Source organism: Ixodes scapularis, unplaced genomic scaffold (assembly GCF_016920785.2).
Source record: "Ixodes scapularis isolate PalLabHiFi unplaced genomic scaffold, ASM1692078v2 PGA_scaffold9__187_contigs__length_104089568, whole genome shotgun sequence".
Classification (NCBI taxonomy): domain Eukaryota; kingdom Metazoa; phylum Arthropoda; class Arachnida; order Ixodida; family Ixodidae; genus Ixodes; species Ixodes scapularis.
The window spans coordinates 35901058-35914111 of NW_024609884.1; the positions used below are offsets into that span (position 1 = coordinate 35901058).

At 50.8% G+C, this 13054-nt stretch overlaps 1 pseudogene; it reads left to right on the plus strand.

The window, feature by feature from the left end:
* Positions 1-3748: 3748 nt before the first annotated feature.
* Positions 3749-5572, plus strand: LOC115332539 (annotated as a pseudogene).
* The last annotated feature ends 7482 nt before the right edge of the window (positions 5573-13054 follow it).

The following is a 13054-nucleotide window of genomic DNA, read 5'->3' on the forward strand; positions in this document are numbered from 1 at the left end:
GTCTGCAAGACGAAGGCAGTGCCAGCTCAGAAGGTTGTTCTTGGAAAACGACCTCGACGTGATAGCGGTCCAGAAAACCAAGATTGAGAGCGAGGAGCAGACCGAGCAGATGGTGCGCTAATTTGAGTCGCGATACGATGTATGCGTAAGCCGTGCGGTAGGGAGGTCGGGAGGTGTATGCATCTTTTTGAAAAATTCTTTAGGTATTATTGTTGAGAATGTTGCTTCGCGTGAAGATGGGAGAGTCGTGTGTTGTGATATTAGCTTTTCAGATCAAAAGTTTCGTATAATCTTTATCTACGCACCGACCGTAGAGACGTAGCGATGCCAATTTTTCGAAAGTATAGCGGAATATTTAAAGTGCGAACGACTGCTTGTGGTGGTGGGGGATTTTAACAGTACATGTGCTCCAGAAGACAAGACCCCTCATGGTCGCCGGAGGGATAGCAGCGGCGATGTCTGGAATGAACTGGTAAATGAGCATTACTTGGAGGACGTGGCACATTGCGGAAAGGGCACGAAGGGCGTGCAGTTCACACATTTCCAAGGAAGTAGCCACGCACGGCTAGACAGAGCATACGTGTCAGTTGAACTAGTTCCGCTGTGTGAACACTATAGTCTCGAGCAGGTGTGCTTTAGTGGCCACTGCCTCGTTCGTGACTTTCGATAGGATCAAAAAGAAAAGACCGACACCGATTTGATTGGCACAACTGGAAATGAACTAAAAGCTCCTTGATGACTAGGTGTTTAACGACAAGACAAATGCAAGGATTGAAAATTTTAGGAACATCTGCGGGAGCGAGATGACCGGAGGATGGGAAGAATTTCAACGAGCAGTTAAAATGGACGCCATTGAAAGATCAACCACTCTAAAGTACGAGAAAAAAAAAAAAAAAGAGGAAAAGCAGCTGCGCTCAACTTTAAAGGAGCTTGTTCTAGAAGAGTGTAAATCCCCAGGGTTATTTATAGATGACATTAATAAAATAAAAAGCAAGCTGGAGCTCATAGATACTGAGCACTACAGAGGTGCGATAAGCAGAAAAGGCAGAAAAGTTTCTCGCGGGTGAAGCACCAACAAAACGAGCGTTAGCCACAGAAAAGAGATACGCACGCGCCTGTAGTGTCTAGTTTCAGTTTGTGTTTGAACTCCTCAACTCCAAGCAGCCGAAGGAACATCGACTACCGAGAGGCGTGCTGGGACAGACCTCCCGCGGTGTAAGCGGAGCATCGCAATGTAACCTCCAACAATCCTATGTAATCTCAGTATTAAACGCGGACGGTGTTAAACCACTACATTGGCGACGAGGATAAACGTCGACAACCCGTGCACACACGCTGCACTACATCGATGGTTTTCTCGTCCGTCAACCGTCCGCACCCAACCACTGAAGATCGCCACCACCGCACCACGTGGAACCAACACCTGCCTCGACATGTCCATCCTACCACCATTCTCGAGCTTCGTTGTGCGCGAAGATGCATCTTCCGTGGGACCCCGCTGGCGGAAGTGGGTAACGCGATTCGACAGCTTTCTTTTGGCGTGCAACATAAAACCCGACACGTTCGAAAGCGATGCTGCTGCACTACGCAGGCGACGAGGTGTGCGACATCTACGAAACGTTACCAGCGACGGCGACGGCCGACTCTACCAGTGGTACCGCTCCCAACGCCTACAAGCTCGCGGTCGATCAGCTGACGAAACACTTCGATCCAAAAGCCAACTACGAATACCAACGCTGCCTGTCCCGGCAGGAGCGTCAGCTCGGCGACGAGAGTATTAACACGTACCACACGAGGATACGGCACATCGCCATGCTGTGCGGATTCACCGACCTGGACGCCGAACTTAAGTCCCACATCATTCAAACTTGCTCGTCGGCAACCCTAAGACGCAAGTCGCCCCACAAGCCGGACATGACGCTGGCACAGCTACTCGAACTTGCGCGCACCACGGAGATGGCAGACCAACAAGCCAAAAGTATGGAAAGAGCCCTGGCTGGACTACAAATGTCACCCTGCAGGTGCAGACACACCGATCTTCACGCTCCAAAGGAAAAGATGTCAAAGGAAAAGACCTGTCATCCCGACAACAAAATGACCGCACGTGTGGACATTGCGGCGGTCCATACCCACATCGCTCAGAACTCAGCCCGGCAAGGGGACAGATCTGCAACAGCTGTGGCAAGGCAAACCATTTTGCTCGAGTCGGCAGGTCATCGCGACGACCAGAGCGACGGCCACTGGATGAGACCAACACCCTAACAAGAGTGGCTTCTACGGAGTCTATCTTCCAGACGGACGACCGGCACAAGAAGTTGCCACAAGCATCCATCACCTACGGCTTTTTTGGTACAACCAAGGCCATCATTGACTCAGGCGCAACTGTCAACACCATGGGTGAGCACACTTTCAACTTGCTTGCTTACTCAGAAGCCTTGTCTGCAAACTTCAACACGCCAGGTCTTCCCTTATGGATCCTCGAAACCTCTGCACATTCTCGGTGAATTTCCAGTGCAGCTGAGCTATGAAGGACAACGCTGCCAGACGGTTGTACACGTCGTCAAAGAAGACAACCACGCGCTAGCGACGCTACTCAGCCGGGAGTCAGCCATTGCGTTGGGCTTGCTACAGATTGTGCACTCGCTGAGTACCCCTGACCCTCTCCGAGGATACCCAGATCTCACCAATGGGATCGGCAAGCTCAAAGGGACATGTGTGCATCTCCACATCAACCCTGACTTACCTCCTGTGGCCCAGAAACCCCGCCGAGTACCCTTCCATCTCCGATCCAAGGTGGAAGCTGAACTTCAAGCCCTGCTCGAGGAAGACATCATTGAACCAGTGGAAGGACCTACCCCGTGGGTTTCCCCAATTGTGATCGTCCCAAAGGCATCGGATCCAACCTAGGTCCGCATCTGTGTGGACATGCGCAAAGCCAATGTGTCCATCCAGAGGGAGCGACATCCTACCCCGACCCTCAAGGATATGGCTGCTGAGCTGACACATTCCAGGGTGTTTTCGAAGATCGACTTACGACACGAATACCATCAGCTGGAGATTGACCAGAACTCTTGCACGATCACCACCTTTACGACACCATCTGGCCTGTTCAGATACAAGCGCCTTTTCTTCGGAATATGCTCAGCTGCTGAGGTGTTCCAACGTGCTATCACCAATGTCATCGCAGACATACCTGGCACGCTCAACACCAGCGACGACATTCTCGTCCATGGATCCACAAGAAAGGAACATGACAAGGCCCTGCATGCAACACTTGAGCGACTCAAGCAGACTGGACTCACGGTGAACGCTGCCAAATGCTCCTTCTATCAGCCCAAGCTAGAGTTCTTTGGCTTTGTATTTGGCAGTGAAGGGCTCAAAGTTTCAACCAGCAAAGTGGCAACCATTCAGAAGGCACCGACCCCAGAATCTGTCAAGGAACTGAGGAGTTTCCTTGTGTTTGCGACATACTGTTCCCCCTTCGTATCAGACTTCGCCACAGTCTCCGCACCACTTCGGAATTCGCTTCGCAAAGACGCCGCCTGGCAATGGGGCCCAGAGCAGCAAGACGCCTTCTCCCAAATCAAGGAGGCCGTCACGAACGCAACGACTCTTGCATACTTCAACCCAGAGGCACAAACAACACTGATTGTTGACGCCAGCCCTGTTGGACTGGGTGCAGTACTCACGCAGCACAGTCATGGTGACCCCCATCCAAGACCAGTGCTGTACGCCAGTCGCTCGCTGACACCAACACAACAACGATATTCGCAAACAGAACGAGAGGCCCTGGCCATAGTGTGGGCGTGTGAACATTTCCACCTGTACATCTATGGAGCGCCGTTTGTGGTCGTAACGAATCACAAACCTCTGACGACCATATTCTCGACAAAGGCAACCAACACCCCTCCCAGGATTGAGAGATGGCGCCTTCGGGTGCAGCTGTATGACTTTGAGGTGCAATATCAGCCTGGAGACCATAACCCTGCTGACTATTTCTCCCGACACCCTGTTGAGGTACCAAAAGACCTCCAACGCTCGACTGAAGAGTTTGTTTGCCTCACCTTGGAAACAGCCCGACCTAAAGCACTGTCCCTTGACGAGGTTCGAGCAAGTGCGGACAGGCTTTACACGGCCATTGCGGAAGCCGTCGACAACAATACCTGGCATCGACTGGCAAAGTAGTTCCCCTCCACCAGAGACACAGAGGAGATCAATACACTCACGAAAGTGAGAGAGCAGCTCTCCACACAGACCAACATCATCCTTCGGGGCACAAGGATCCTGATACCCAGACCTCTACGCATACGTGCAGTGCAGCTGGCTTATGTTGGCTATCAGGGTACGGTAAAAACAAAACAGCTTCTACGAACAAAGGTGTGGTTCCCAAAAATGGACAATCTCTGCACCGAAACCATCCAGGCCTGTGTTCCATGTCAAGCCTGTGACGAGAGGTCGCACCAAGGACCACTCAGCATGACCAAACTTCCTGAGCGACCCTGGGCAGAGGTGGCTATCGACCTTCATGGCCCCTTTCAGTCAGGAAAATACCTGCTTGTTATCATCGACGAGCAATCTCGCTTCCCAGTGATGGAGGTGGTTCGGTCAACATCTGCCGAACAGATACTTCCAAGACTCCGCAAGACTTTTGCTCTCTTCGGACACCAGACGTGGTTAAGTCCGACAATGGTCCACCTTTCAACGGCAAGGACATGGCATCTCTTGCTGCAGAACTGAACTTTCACCACAGAAAAGTGACTCCATATTGGCCTCAAGCCAACGGCACCGTGGAGAGGTTTATGAGTCCTCTTGTGAAACTCATCCAGACCGCTCACATAGAGGCCAAGGATCTCGAGATGGAACTGGACGCATACCTTGCCAGCTACCGGCAGACTCCCCACCTCACCACAGGCTGCACACCATACGGCATGATGTTTGGAAGGGATGCCAAAGGTCTGCTGCCCACTGTTATGCCACCAGAATGTCAGCAAACAGAAACACAAGATCATAAAAAAAAGAGCATCAAGGCTTATGCTGATCAACGCAGACGGGCACACCATCGCGAATTCTCTGTGGGGGAGGCAGTCATCAAAAAGCGCGAAACAAGAAGGAAACATCAATCTGTATACGACCCAGAACAACTGACAGTCATCGCCACAAAGGGAAACACAATCATCGCTGCAAGCAAAGAAGGAAAAAAAGTTTGCCGAAACAAGACGTGCTTCAAGAAGCTGCCAATGCCCAACTACGTTGGAGGGCCAGAATCAGTCCCAGAGATGATGATGCCCAGGCAGGCAACTTCACAGTCGTCAAGTCGTCCACATCGGCAGCGGACAAGGCCGAAAAGACTCGTGGAACAGTGTTAGCCTCTTGCAGACTGCCTCCAAATGGGGGAGAGATGTAGTGTCTAGTTTCAGTTTGTGTTTGAACTCCTCAACTCCAAGCAGCCGAAGGAACATCGACTACCGAGAGGCACGCTGGGACAGGCCTCCCGCGGTGTAAGCGGAGCATCGCAATGTAACCTCCAACAATCCTATGTAATCTCAGTATTAAACGGTGTTAAACCACTACAGCGCCAACGAAATAACTGAAATTGATTATCAGATTATCAGGGTACCACGACGCGTGACTCTAACATAATTGAGCGAGCATTTCTTGAATTCTTCGAAAACTTGCTGAGTCACAAAGCCCCAAAAGAAGAAGGTTTCACAGAAATTTTTTTCCCCTTCTGCCAAAGATAGATAGTGAAATAAAAGAGTGGTTAGAACAGTCGATAGGTGGTGTCCGAAGTAGGAAGAGCGGAAAATCGGAAAGCGCAAAGCGGAAAATCACTGGGCCCTGATGGTTTGATTGCTGCCTTTTATAAAAAGTATAAAAAAGATTTAGCTTGTATTTTGTTACAAGTGTATCGCGAATGTTATGAAACCCAAGTTTTTCCGCCTTCCTTTTTATTTACCCACACAGTCCTTATCCCCAAAACTGAAGACACTAATAAACTCCGTAATGTAGCAAATTACCGGCCCCTTACACTAGCTAATACGGACTATAAGATTCTAATGAAAATCCTTGCGAGACGAATGCAATCGGTGATTGGAGAACATCAAGCGTGCGGTATCAAGGGACGTAGGATTATGAGTAACATTCATGTTGCGCGTAGTGTGTTGGAACTATGTGATGCTAATTTCTGGAAAGTTGCACTGTTGCAAGTCGATCTTGAAAAAGCTTTTGATCGAGTGTCCCCTGATGTTCTTTTTTGCATTCTAAACCATGTTTCCGCGGGTAAAATTATTTTTGATGGAGTAAAGATGGCCTATAGTAACTGCAGGACTAGTCTTGTAATTAACAAACAAGTAACTAAACGCATTTCTGTGTTATCCTCTGTTCGGCAAGGGTGCCCACTTTCGCCGTTGTTGTTCGCCATATTTCTTGAGCCCCACTGCCTAAGTGTCATAAAGACTGGGAACATACGTGGTTTTTCTTTAAATGCATGTGATGTTAAAATATTAGCGTACGCAGATGATGTTGCGATTTCTTGTAGTGATAGAGAAAGCGTCTCAGCGGCTGTTCAACTCACGAGATCATACTGTGCCCAAACAGCCTGTGCTGTGAACTGGGCGAAATGCTTGGGGATCTGGCACGGCCACTGGGACGTGACTCCGCGTGTGTTTGAATCTATTCAGTGGTCTACAGAGCCCGGTGTATACTTGGGAGTGCCTTTGAACAATTACCGTGAAAGCAACGAGCTCTGGCGTAACAAAACAGAGTAGATGAGTCCTAAAGCCGCGAAGTGGGGTGGAAAGGAATTTTCTATCTTCGCGCGGGCAACGGTGTGCCTTTTATTTTGTGTTGCAAAGATTCGGTACCTGTTACAGGTTCTGCACTGCTCTCGTGTGCATTTGCAACGCATGCAGCGTGTGATGGCCGTGTACATATGGAAGTCTACCTGGGAAAGAACTAGACGAGATCATCTTTTTCGCCGCGTGAGGTCGGGTGGGCTTAGTTTGTAGCACTTGTTTATGCGACAACTGGTATCGCGGTTTTTCTTTTTGCGAGACCAGGCTGACCCGTTTCTGAGAACTGTCATCCAAGTACGGTTGTTCAGAGAGCTACCCGAGTTCATTGTTTCGACGTGTGACACATGTGAAGGCAAAGTAACGAGAGGTTGTTTGTGCGTACCAATTTCTTAGTGTGGGATTTTTAAGAGAGTACTTAAACTCTGTCACACGAAAGCGCCTGAAGCGAGATCTTGCTGAATGCCTGTTTCCCGTCCCATTGTATCGCTCTTAGTTCTCCGACAGTACTGACCGTGATGTGCTTTCTCGCGTGAAAAGAATGCTCGTTCCCGGATCTTTGAAAACCTTTTATTTTAAACTACATACCAACACGCTGCCAGTAAAGACATGGTTAGCAAAAAAGGGCATGTTTGTACCATGGGGCGAGCATTGATTTTTGTGCAAGAAACCGGAGACCGTGGAGCACGTGTTCCTGGACTGCTGGGATGCTATCCTGTTCTGGGACGTGCTCCAACGCACTCTCAAAAAAGACCTACCGCTCACGGCTCGTGGAATACGTTTCTTGTCTGTGGAAGGGACGCCTTTCCCATATGACCTCGTATTTTTACTGGGCCTGCGTGCTATTTGGAGATGTAGGATGGCAGTTCGTCACGCGGATCTGGATGCCCGTCCCGTACGGTTTTATTTCATTGAAAATGTAAACTTGATGGCAGCTGTGTACGAGAAAGTATGTCTGAAACTGGAGTGGTTGCCTGCCTTTTTAAAGCTGTCGATGATCAGAGAATTTTAACAATTCTCACCGCCTCTCCAAACCTTACAGGCGACGTTCTATCGTCGCTTCCACTAACGCCGTTATTATTGTACATGTTCAAGTGAAATTTATCGTGCATTGTGAATCTCTGTTCACTGTCGAAATATTGCAATAAAGAAAAAAAAAAAAAGGATCGGTGGCCGAGTGGGCTAGCGCACACCAGCTCGAAGCACGTGGAGCGAAAGCTCGCGCTGCAGAACCCAGGGATCCTGGGTTCCATCCCCACCCCTGCCCGTTTCGATCTGGATGAGCATCGTACCGGCGTGCGGTCGTGTATCACTACTGCGTGAGCACGTTAAATACCCCAGGTTAGCAGTCGTACTGCACTGGCGAAATTGCTCATCTACAGTGTAAACCAGTGTCGCCCATTCTGGCAGACCGACCTTATGCTGTATAAATCACTAGAAACGTCCAATTTGACTTTTTAATTTGCTTGAGAGACTTCAATAAACCTCCTCACAATATATATATATATATATATATATATATACTGCGCTGTCATCGCGCGACGCAGCAGAGGCTGGTTGCACTATCTCTCCACGGGGCGCGGTGCCACCGGGGCTGAGATGCGCTCCGAAAGCAAACCGAAACCTAAAAACCCGTCGATTTTGTGCGGTTTTTCAGAAAGCCGTAAAATGCTTCGCGTGCCTTCTATTGTTCTGCAATTTGTTGATTTAGTGTTTTTCGATGATGCTGAGCAATTTTCTAATTTAAACCATGCCCTTAAACACAATATTAAAAAAGTTAATTACGCAAAATATTTAACAACTTAATTATCCCGGGCTTTAATAATTTTCCTATATGGGCCCCTGGCCCAAAACCAAAACGCCACAAGCCTTTTTTCGTTGCGATGAGTAGTTTTCGCAGGAGCGCTTTGGCCTGCGTTCTCTGAAACACCCTGTATGTGTGTGTATGTATATTTTATATATATATATATATCCATAGCATACAGAGGTCGCAGCGAAGCAAATTTAGGTGTTGAAAGACCTCTTAACCACATATGTCACAGAAAAATCGCTGTATTTGCTTATTTTATAGCAACGGCATAACAACAGTCCGAGGTGTGCGACGTGTTTTTCGGCAGATGTGCTTGCCACGAGTATGTCGTCAATGTACACATAACAAAAAGGCAGGCCCCGCAACACCTGGTCCATGAATCGGTGGAACGTTTGCGCAGCGTTCTTCAACCCAAAGGGCATCCAGAGGAACTCGAATAATCCAAAGGGCGTGGTAACGGCTGTCTAGGGTATGTCCGAGGGCTCTACGGGGATCTGGTGGTACGCGTACCAAGTCGATCTTCGAGAAGATGGTAGTGCCATCGAGCGCTCCGATGAAATCATGGATGTGCGGGATGGGGTAACGGTCGTCCGATGTGATGCGATTGAGGGCTCTGTAGTCTCCACATGGGCGCCAGTCCCCGGGGGTGGACTTGGTGACCATGTGAAGAGGCGAGCACCAGGAGCTCTCCGACTGGCGGACGATACCCAGCTCGAGCATGTGCTAGAATTCTTGTCGGGCGATTCGTAGCTTGTCCGGTGGCAGTCGGCGTGGGCGCACGTGAACAGGTGCCCTTGTCGTCTGGATGTGGTGTGTAACATTGTGTAAGCTCGTCCAAGCTTACACGCGTCAACTCCGGGAACTCGGTGAGGAGACTGGAATGTGGCGTCTCATCCGCAGTAACCGCGAACGTGAGGCTGATGGAAGCCAGGGACGAGGCAATGCCTTGCACTGTGAGACGAGTTGTTTCGTAGCGGAGGCGTCTGCACTTGACGACCACCAGCAGTGCAAAATGCTTCAGAAGGTCAGCCCCAATAATGGCGTGGGGAACAGCCGCACATACGAAGACCCAGCGAAATGTGCGCCGCAATCCTGTCCAGTGTCAGTAAGCGCTCACCATGCGTTGCAATGGCCGTGTCGTTTACGGCCCGGAGCTGTGACATGCTGGGGAGCCGGCGCTCTTCAAAGTTCGGCGGCTGTCTGTTGGCGGGAGCACTTGCCACCGTCAATACTCTGCCCTGACGTTTTCCGCTCATCAGTAGTGCGGCCAGGGACGGCGCCAGGCTTTTCTTAGTGAGGGGGCAGTAGGGAGGCGCACGGCATTTTTGGGGAGGCATGAGCTTTCGATCCGACTAAAAGAACAAACATCCAGGGACGATAACTTGGCACTTAGGGAGTTTTTAATAGAAATCAGCTCAGTTTATTTCATTTTTTTGCAGCCTATGTACAACTCTGGTTAATGTAGCATTTCACCTGCAAAATATTCAGGCATGTTTACATTCCGCAATACTAAATAAGCACGCTCACGCTTGTCGTGACTCATCATCTGCTCTTTAGGCAGTCCCCTAAAACCGGAGCACGTCAGCGATCATGTAGATGTAGTGACGATTCTCCCTTCTTTGCTGAATACGCCTGGCAAAGGTACACGGCGACTGTTTAGCCGCGCCACTTTTCTTCATCTCCTTGAAGGAAGCCGATATGTTTGGGACATCTTGCGTGCCGCACTGTTGGAGTGGCATCGTAGTCCTCCTTCCTTCTGAAGAGCTTTCTTCCAGTTTCGATAGCCCTCTGTCAAAATACAGCACTTCCACTGTTTTCCTCCCTCCCTCCCTCCCCCCCCCTCTCTCTCTTTCTCTCTCCTCCCCCCCCCCCTCCCCCTCCTCCCCCCCCCCCCCCCCCCCCCCCCCCCCCCCGCAATACAGAAACACTTTCAGCTTTCCTCCAACCTCGAGGGATAGTCCCTCGAAGGGACTCCGTGCCTGCCCCAGGGTCACTAATGATGGGAGCATGGCAGTTCTCGAACCGCCAGGCTCACCAAAGTTGCTTCAAGGACCCCATAGAGACTTGAAATAAGCAGGATGACCTAGACACATCAAAGCCGCCCCTTGGGAACCCGCATTCGGATTGTGAAAACCAGCTGAACTTACAGAAAAGGGTGAGGAGAGAAAGGAGGAAAAAGCATCCGATCGCTGGTTTTTCCTCCTTTCTCTCCTCACCCTTTTCTGTAAGTTCAGCTGGTTTTCACAATCTAAGTATGTACAACCAACTAGCTCAGCTCCTTCCCACTGCCCGCATTCGGCCCGAGCGTGTCAGGACTTTGGGAGATTTCCTCGGTCAGAACATGAACAGTGCCCTTGAGTTCCTTTGTCTGGCAGGTACGAAGCGACGGTGCAGTGCAGATGGGATTTCAAGTCTCTCCGAGTAATCATTTGGGTGAAGCTACTTTCAGGAAGTATTTTATGGTTGGCGACAGAGAAATTGAGTGGTAGGCGACGCACCTTAGCTTCGGCAAGCCATACAGATATTCATGCATCGTTCTTCACGGGGTGCGTAAAGGAAATAAAGCGGACGGCACGAAAAAGTTCGAAACGTCCGGTATGAGACCTCTTCAGGCTGGCTATCCTTCAAGCCAGTGCCTTTTCTATGGGACGAGGAAATTAGGAAAATGACGAGCCATGTAGCGTATGCGGGTCTGCGCGCGAAAATTAGTGCGAGGGGGGGGGGGGGGGGGTGTAAAGGCTGGCATATTTTTGGGGTGGCAGGACAAATTTTAGGGGAGGCGCCCGCCACCCCTCGCCTCCCTTTGGCGCCGTCCCTGAGTGCGGCTCACACTTGCGAGCAACGGGACCGAACCGCTGGTGGTACCAACATTTCCCGGAGTTGGTACGAGACGATGAGCGAGGCTTGCGCCGTGGTCGTTCACGTGACGTGCTGCGTCTGCGGGGAACCTGGAGCTTCGCCCTCATGTCGGCGAGACGACGGACTTCCGTTCGCAGCTCGTCCAGCTCGTCCGGAGTGCTTCTGCCCTGGACCGCTGAGATGGTCGTTGGTGCTGCCGAGACCTCTATGATTTTATCAGCAAGATCGGCGATCTTGGCGAGGCCAATGTCCCCTGCGGACGCGAGGACCATTCGCACTTTGCTTGGCAACCGCTGCAGAAACAACTCGCGGAGCAGCGACTGGTCAATCGTCGTCGCCTTTTCTCCTAGGAGCTGCTCCAGTCGGCGAAGCAGCGGGGTGGGGGTACGGTCGCCCAGTTCCTCAGCTGTTAACAGTTTCCGGAGCCGCTTTTCCTCGGAAGCGCTATAAGACCAACACGCGGCCCTGACGTCACGCCGCTGCGGTGGCGCTGTCGACGGCACTGCGCATGCGCAGACCGACACGCTATTTACAAACAAGCCCGCGTTTGCCCACACCAGGTGTGGGCATTGCGCGTGCGCAGAAACCGAATTCGCATGAAGTGAAGCGTCTGCGCATGCGCAGTGCCGTCGACAGCGCCACCGCAGCGGCGTGACGTCAGGGCCGTGTGTTGGTCGGACAAGCGCCCGAAATTCCACCACGACATGGTGGAATTTCGACATGTCCGCTGTGATGCGCCGAGTCGCAAACTGGGACTCGAACTGCACAAACCACAGCAGCGGGTCCGCCATCCAGAAGGGAGGCAGCTTCAAGGTGACTGTAGAGATGCCGGAGGAAGTTGTCGCGTCGTTGTCCGTCATGACAAGGCTGGTTCCATTGGTTCCGTTGCAGTTTGGAAACCGGGTCACCACTATGGCTTTCCGGACTGCTCTCGTCAGCGCGGCGGGTATGAACCAGACTTGGACGTAGTTCAATTACTCTACTCAAACTACTGTAGTTTAACTACTTTTTCGAGTAACTTGGTAACTTTCAATTACAACTTGATTTGGGTAATTAGTAGTTTAATTTAACTACTTTTTTCAGGTAACTTCTACTCAAATTACTAACTACTTTCAAAATTATATAGTGCTAATTTCGCCCATCACGAAAGTTTGAGGGCAGAAATGAATAAGACGCCGGCAGGTAAAGTGGCATTCCCGAACAAGGGGCCCCATTGTTCGGGAAGGCGTCCTTGGGCCAAGGTGGCGACGAGCAGCCAAAACATAGCACCGGCACGCACGAACGCAGGAAGAGATGCTTAACAAGCCTTGGTCGGGTATTGACCTAATCCGGTAATGCACGCAGGCGCCGCGTTTCCAGCTGCAACCATGAAAGACGGGGACACTCCGAGAGTTGTTATTGTTTTCGTGTTGTCTGTCTTTAGTGAGTTCTGACTCAAGCGGTAGGTTCCACGGGAGGCGCCACTGGAATGACCTCGCAGCTGGGCTCCTATTCCCATGGTCGGCTTGTCGTCAGCGCATAGGCCATTGCAAAGCCGGACTCCCCCGCGCACAAAGCCTGACACGGATAATCCGTTCATGGGAGCACGTTCCCG